Source organism: Glossina fuscipes, unplaced genomic scaffold (genome assembly GCF_014805625.2).
Source record: "Glossina fuscipes isolate IAEA_lab_2018 unplaced genomic scaffold, Yale_Gfus_2 0, whole genome shotgun sequence".
Lineage (NCBI taxonomy): Eukaryota > Metazoa > Arthropoda > Insecta > Diptera > Glossinidae > Glossina > Glossina fuscipes.
In genome coordinates, this window is record NW_023998414.1 from 4,133,912 (window position 1) to 4,141,056 (window position 7,145).

At 31.9% G+C, this 7,145-nt stretch overlaps 1 protein-coding gene across 1 annotated transcript in view; it reads left to right on the top strand.

Annotated features, from left to right (window-relative positions):
• Positions 1 to 7,145, top strand: part of LOC119644739 (putative uncharacterized protein DDB_G0271606) — a 63,111-nt gene that overhangs the window by 53,365 nt on the left and 2,601 nt on the right. The gene's annotated exons all lie outside the window — the stretch shown is intronic.

Consider the following 7,145-nt stretch of genomic DNA (forward strand, 5'->3'; position numbering starts at 1 on the left):
TAAAGTACGTGAAAGAAATTTAACCACAACTAATTCAATCTGCTCAGAAGTTGAGAGTTCCACTACCGATGCGAAAATTACTTGAAAAGTTTATCGCTGCAAAGTGAAAAGAAGTGTTTTTTTTTTTTTTTATTTCTAATCTTAACGCATGTTTTTATATTTTCAAAGAAATCCTCTTCTATATTGAATAAATTTTCTAAATTAAATTCTAATATTTTCTATTAAACCTTCCCGTGGAAGGATATACAAACTTTCCAAAGAAAGTTACTGACTTGACTTATGACGATATGTGTCTTGAATCCAAATTTGGAAACACATTGAATAGATCTTTTTTCGATTTCGTGACAAATTTTATATCTTCTCTCTCTCGCGCTCTCTCTCTCTCTCTCTCTCTCTCTCTCTCTCTCTCTCTCTCTCTATCTATCTATCTATCTAATATAGATGATAAATTATCGAGGACTTTTATTTTGAAAGATTTTATGATATTATTATAAATCGTAAGAATGTCTTCGAGTGGATCAAATCTACTATGGATCCCATTAATTCGAAATAGCGTTTTCTCCGTCTTAGTTTATGTCAAACGTAGAAGCCCCGAGAGACGACTAGTAATGGAATGTATTCTAGATGACATTAGTATTATGTTATACAGGTATAAAGATCGGTCCATTATATCAATTTAAAACTGAAAGGACGAAATGCTAATTCAAGCACAATTTATATATATGGACATACATATATATGTGTGTGTACATTTATACACATATCTGCATTCTATTAACGAACTGTCTGCTATCTTAGTATTGTGCCAAGAGTTATTACAAACTGAGCTGACTGAGCTTAATAATTCTCCTTAATACATATATACCTTGGTTTTTATTTGATCATTACTACCTACTTATGGATTTATTTATTTACATTTACATTAACCCTTTGGCCTATAATCACGAGCCTAACTCGTGGTAAAGAAATTGTGCCATAAGGGAAAAGCACGAAACTGATTCGTGAAAATGTATTAAAATTATTATTTGGTCCCAAACACGATTTATTATTTCACAATTCTTTATGGTTCACCGAAACATATATGTCATGAAAAGCATAGATTTGGCGGCAGTTCGGGGTGCACGGTCGAACAACTGAATACCGCGGCGCTCGACTGATCTTCTTGTTTACTATGATTGGTGTTATCGGCAACTACTGTGCAGGCCAAAGGAAGGGTTAGCATCGTACAACGTAACTGCATCTCAAGTTTAATAATTTTTTAACACTTGTTATGTTTGCTTCAATAAAAAGTAACATAACATAGGTATGCCCTTACCATGTTTATCGTATTCATAAAAATTTAGAAAAGCTTTTACAAAATTCTTTGATTGGGATATATCTTGTAAATCGGGGAAATCGAGGGAAAATCAAAGAAAAACCCATAGCAAGCACACCGTAAATGTATACATAAGTGTACATACATAATTTCATAGTACAGAGAGAAGATACCTATTTACCTTACGCCTTGTATTCATCCATCCTTCTATTGAAATCCTCGTAACGATCACAAACTTGTTGAAAACTTCTTCACATAAAAGTCCAGAAATGGGGTAAAAAACAAATCCAGATCATGAGATTTGCTTTTTTAAAAAATCGATGAAAACCACACTTGTTTTCCAAGTCAGTCATCCAAATGACGACATTGCAAGCGTTGGCAGTTAATGTCTAGAAGGTTATTCTCTAAGTTAATTAAGAACCTATCGTTCATTTTTGCAATTTACTTTTGAAGAGTGTTACTTACTCCTTTCCAATTCTCGTACCACAAAAAGTTTAGCGAAATTCTTCAAAATATAAGAAATCTCCAGATATTCATTGTCTATCCGTCTTATCTTGCCTACAGACCGCAATTTCTGAGATATTTTAATGAACTTTGACATACCGGCATGTTTTTACATGTTTTACCTCAAAGACGAGCCCTTTAAAAACTAGTGCGGATCACACCACTTTTTCGAGCATTCCCTATATAACGACTCACTTTGAATACATCTTGTATTGATGCTTTGCAAAAGTCAAGATCAAGTCAAGTAATCTCTGGGCAATTCAGAAATTTAGTATCGTTCCTTCCGCGTTTACCAAACCAAGAAGTATAACTCGTTCTTTCAATAGTTAATTCTCGTTGTAGTCTTTGCCGATCGTAATAAATATTAGGTCAGTAATTTAAATACTCAAATCGAAGGGAAATAACTAAATTTATACCTTGATCTAAAAACCCACGTATTTTTTTGTTAACCGGGAGCCGTTTACTTTCAAAGTTGCTTAAGTGTGTGCATTTGTAATAGAAATTTTTTGAAACTTTACTATTGTAAATTCTGCGAATATAAGAAAAAAAAAAACACTCTACGTAGAAATATAAATACTTGGACATGCAAGTGGAATTTCATAAAACAAAAAAAAAAAAAAAGTGGCTTATGATAGTTTATGATGTTTTTTTTTATAAGGGATTATGGTTCGTATGAAGTACTTGGAAATTTACTCTGTTTACTTTTTTCCATTTTTTTTCTTTTTTTTTTTTATAAACACGAAAGAAAGAGGAGAAGCAATTAAAATCAAGAATAAAATCTATTTAAAAATATTCGTTCATATTATTCTTAACATTATTTCCTTTTGCTTATTAATTAAATTAAGAGCAACATTTAATGGGTCAATAAGCTTCAATCTTAATCTTAAAGGCGTTCATTCAAGCATAAGCGTTAATCATTGTAAGCATGTTTCTTGAAAAATGCAATGAAAATTAGAGCGCACGACTAAATGTAATTACGGATAATAATAATAATAATAATAATAATAATAGTAGAAAAACTTAATGTCTACAAACTCATATCACATTCACTTTGCTGTTGAGTTTTTGATTTAGATCTTCACGTGGTCTCTTATACCCAATTGGTTATCATATGCAACTACTTTTGCGCTAAGACAATATTGTTTCTATTATTGGGATTAACAATTCGTCTGAATTCATTTTCCTGCCAACAACTTTTAATTCAATCTTAATATTTCATTCATTAATATATTGTTTATGCTTACCATCAAACAGGGTCATACTACACCCACCTTTTCGTTTCATTGTTGGCATCGATGATGTACATATATGTGTGTGTAAGTAGACTTTTCGAGTTTGCTCAGAGTCATCGTTTTTTGAACGTATCAGTTGTGGCTTGCAATAGCTTTCAATGAAATTTCATTGTGCAATTGCTCGTGTTTTCTCCCTTTAGGTTTTCAGTTATGGGATTTTTCAAATTCATTTGAATAGAATGAGAATCTTAAACGAGTTGTATTTAATTTACTGCCCTTTACTTGGCTTATTATCCCAAAGCAGATAATAGAACCAAAACATGTGTGTGTAAATGTATTTTTTTTATCGAAAAAGTGGACAAAAAATCTATAGGGGCCGCGGCCCACTTCGAGAGAAACAAATACCATTCAGCTTTGAGAAAAAAAAAAAAAAAACGTCTGTGTATGAAATTCGACCAAAACAAAACCAAAAAAAAAGAAAAGGACAGACAGACAGACAGGTACGGTTATATCAAATGAGCAGGTGATCTTAAACCAGCCCGCATAATAAAAGTCGGATCTATCTCAAGTCCTTCTATATGTTGCACACATCCGCACAAATTTAATATATCCTTGCATCGCAAGTGACGTAGGGCATAATTAATGCTACGTATCTAAGAGACATTGCAAGGCGAATAGAACTTTGCTATTTGCTAATTATTAACTCAAGCGTAAGCACACACACACCTACATACGCTTACACACATTCTAAGCGAGGGAAAGTATCATTGCCGTATACATGCACATAATTTTGTCGCGTGGGTGTCGTATACAACATGTGCGTTGACCTGTGATCATTAAATAAAATTATTATCCATGCAGTGATTTCCTTCGCATTTAGAGAATAAAAACTAAAAAAAAACAATTGTTATTTTTATTATTATTTTGTATTTGTTTATTCTTAACACTTATTGCATGGAATAATGATACCTACGTACACACATTTAGAAATAATATTAAAGTGTAATTGGAGCCTTTCTCTTTATAAAATATGACAGCGAATGCTCGCACATACACACGCACACTTACATGCATATATATATATTTACTTGTTCGCATGCATAGAGAAAATCTTTCGCAAGATTGTTAATTATATTTCTTCTTGTTTTTGTTACTCTTATTGTTATTGTTGTTGTTTTTATTGTTGATGATGTTTACTAATAAAATTTCTATTATTTAACAATTTCAATTATGTAGACTAAGCAGACAGTTTTGTTTTTTTAAGATGTTAACTTCATCATATCTACAGATATATATATATATATATATATATATATATATATATAGTCCAGCGGACTCCAATAGATTTGTGGCTATGTTAGTTTTCTTTTATGAGATGATCTTATCAGCAAGCATACACCGAATGCGCATATGACATGATGACGATATTCACGAGAATATTTACGAAATGAAAGAAACAGTAAACTATTCGATCCGATCGATCAACATAAATCGCATAAATCGGTAGAAAGACTATAGAAATTCATAGCGGAAATTAATTTTGTTTATTGTAAGAAAAATCATAGTTTCCTCTAAACGCCTTGAAACAAGCAATTGTTCAATACTATGTCCGATTATTGTATTTGCTTTAGTATCGCTGCCATTAACTTTTAAGGACCTTCTACCTGCAAATCTCTGCAACGAAAATTTGTTAGCTATTCTTTGATTCATTTTGATTTACGATATGCTCTCTGTATTCGTCGATTGCATTGGTTTAACTCCTTGCGACTCCACATACCTTTGATATATTATGAGTAAGTGGGGAGAGAGCTTCGAAAGGATAATTGTTGCTATTTTTACCCGAAATTATGATTTGACGCAATTCTAAGAGAGGATATTTCACTTATACCGAACTAGGAGGCAATTGTTGATTGAGGTAAAGCAAGATGCGGAATTTTAGACGAACATTTATTTACTTCACCACGAGGGAGTCCAAATCCATTAGATTCGAACGTATTTTTCCGTTTCTTGAATATTACGCAAGAATATCTGTCTTTGACACTTTTGCTTAATATAATAACAAAATAATCAATCGTATCCGCTTTTTATAGAGGCATTGGCAGGCAAGTAGCCATTATTAGCTTCAGACATTAGTTAAATTTTAGTTTTCCTTCATCTTGCCTCGAGGCAAGAGGTTTCCAAGTGTCGCAAAGAGAACAAAGAATTTAATGTATCTTAGATTTAATGTTTAATGTTATACCTTAAAGAAATGTTTGAAAAGTCTTGAAGAAATTATCAGCTGCTACATCTTCATTAGTTGCTTATGGGTGTTTTCATACAGTGACACGCGAATTGTTATCATATCATATTATTTACATTGTCAATTGCATTTTGCTCTTCATTTAATATATAATACATTATAAATATACATTATAAATAAATATATAATACATTAAAAATTATGCGTGTAAAATTGTTCAAAATTTTTTGAAAAATATTAACAACAACTTGTCGTTTAATGATAAATGGAAATTAGTACAGAATCTCTGCACAGTTCCGTAGCATAAGTAATTTCACAATTTATCTCAAGCTTGTTCGTAATTCAAAGACGTTCGCTCGTAGATGTCCTCTAAAATATAGAAACGTAGATTAGGATCGACGTGTGGAAATCAATCAGAACGTGGCGTTGCCGATAACACCTGCAACTGATAATCACTTACTGGTCGCAAGATTCTCTTTTCTTTGCATTGCTTAAGGCTCAAGGATTTCTCCGAAGAAAGAGATATCAATTTCAATTGTACATTTTCACCATTTCAACTGTCGCATACGCGAGACACGAAATTTTATTTTTAATTTTTTTTTTCTGCAACGTGTACACGTGTTAGTTTGGAAAAGATCCTTAATTTAATCAAAGGGATTGAATTGTGTTTGTAACACGGCGTGAATATATATGAAATTGGCCTCTGAAAGATTTAATATTTTTTTGAATTTGTTACAAAAATAACTTAGCCATATCCATTTGTCCGTCCGTCCGTCCTTTTGCTATGTGCTATTCATAAGAATCTTAGAGATATACTGTTAATATAATAACATTTCTATAGATCTACGCAAGAGGACAAACTATATATACAAAATCTAATTTTAATAATTTTCGATAAATTTTTTTAAATTAATATACCTACGAGACGTTGTGGAAGGACAGAGTGAACACAGTTTACACAATTTAACAATCTTCTTATAGAATAATCGGCGACGAAAGCAACTATCAGTGACACCAGGATAATTATAGCATTTTGATTTTCGATTCTCTTTGTTCAAAACGCCCTCAACATACATTGCCTTTTGTTGTCCCTAAAACGTTTCTTATGAGAATCTGTAAAGTCAGCATTCGTTTACCGTTATTCTTTTAGCCGAATATTCTGTAACGTAAAGTGAAACGAGCGAACGTATGTGAACTTGATCGCATGCGATAATTTGTAATATTTTGAAATTACCGCATATGAATCGATCGTACTATAAGGCCTTTTTTTCATTTTAGCCTGTTTATGGTATGGGTTAACCCATATACACCTTGAACTTGTTACGAATTGTTGGTTTCTCCAAGCAATTGTCGGTTTGAGGAAGTGTCCACATATATATATGCATGTGCATGTGTATAAGTAATTATGATGCCGGCCGGTTAAAGCTTTCTCAAAAGAGCCACACATGTCCAATATATATATATATATGACAATTAGTAGACCGTTCGTTATAGATATACGTTGTAGTTTTAATAAAAATTAAAAAATTCTTAAAATAAATTGTGTGCGCGTCTGCACAAAACAATTAACGCATTTTAATCACTGACCACACGCAATAAATGTAAGCGATAGGGTAGGCCGCAACATTCAGACACGTTCAATTAAAGAGATCACAAAGAAAGAAGTTGTCAACAATCGCATATATGCGATATATGTATATGTGTAGTGTGTATATGTTTACATAAACTCTACATTGAGTTACAGATTTTCTCCAGTTGCATACATTCTGTTTGGAATTTTTAACATACATATATTGTGGTCAGTATATATGTATGTATATATATATATGTATATGTATATATATATATATATATA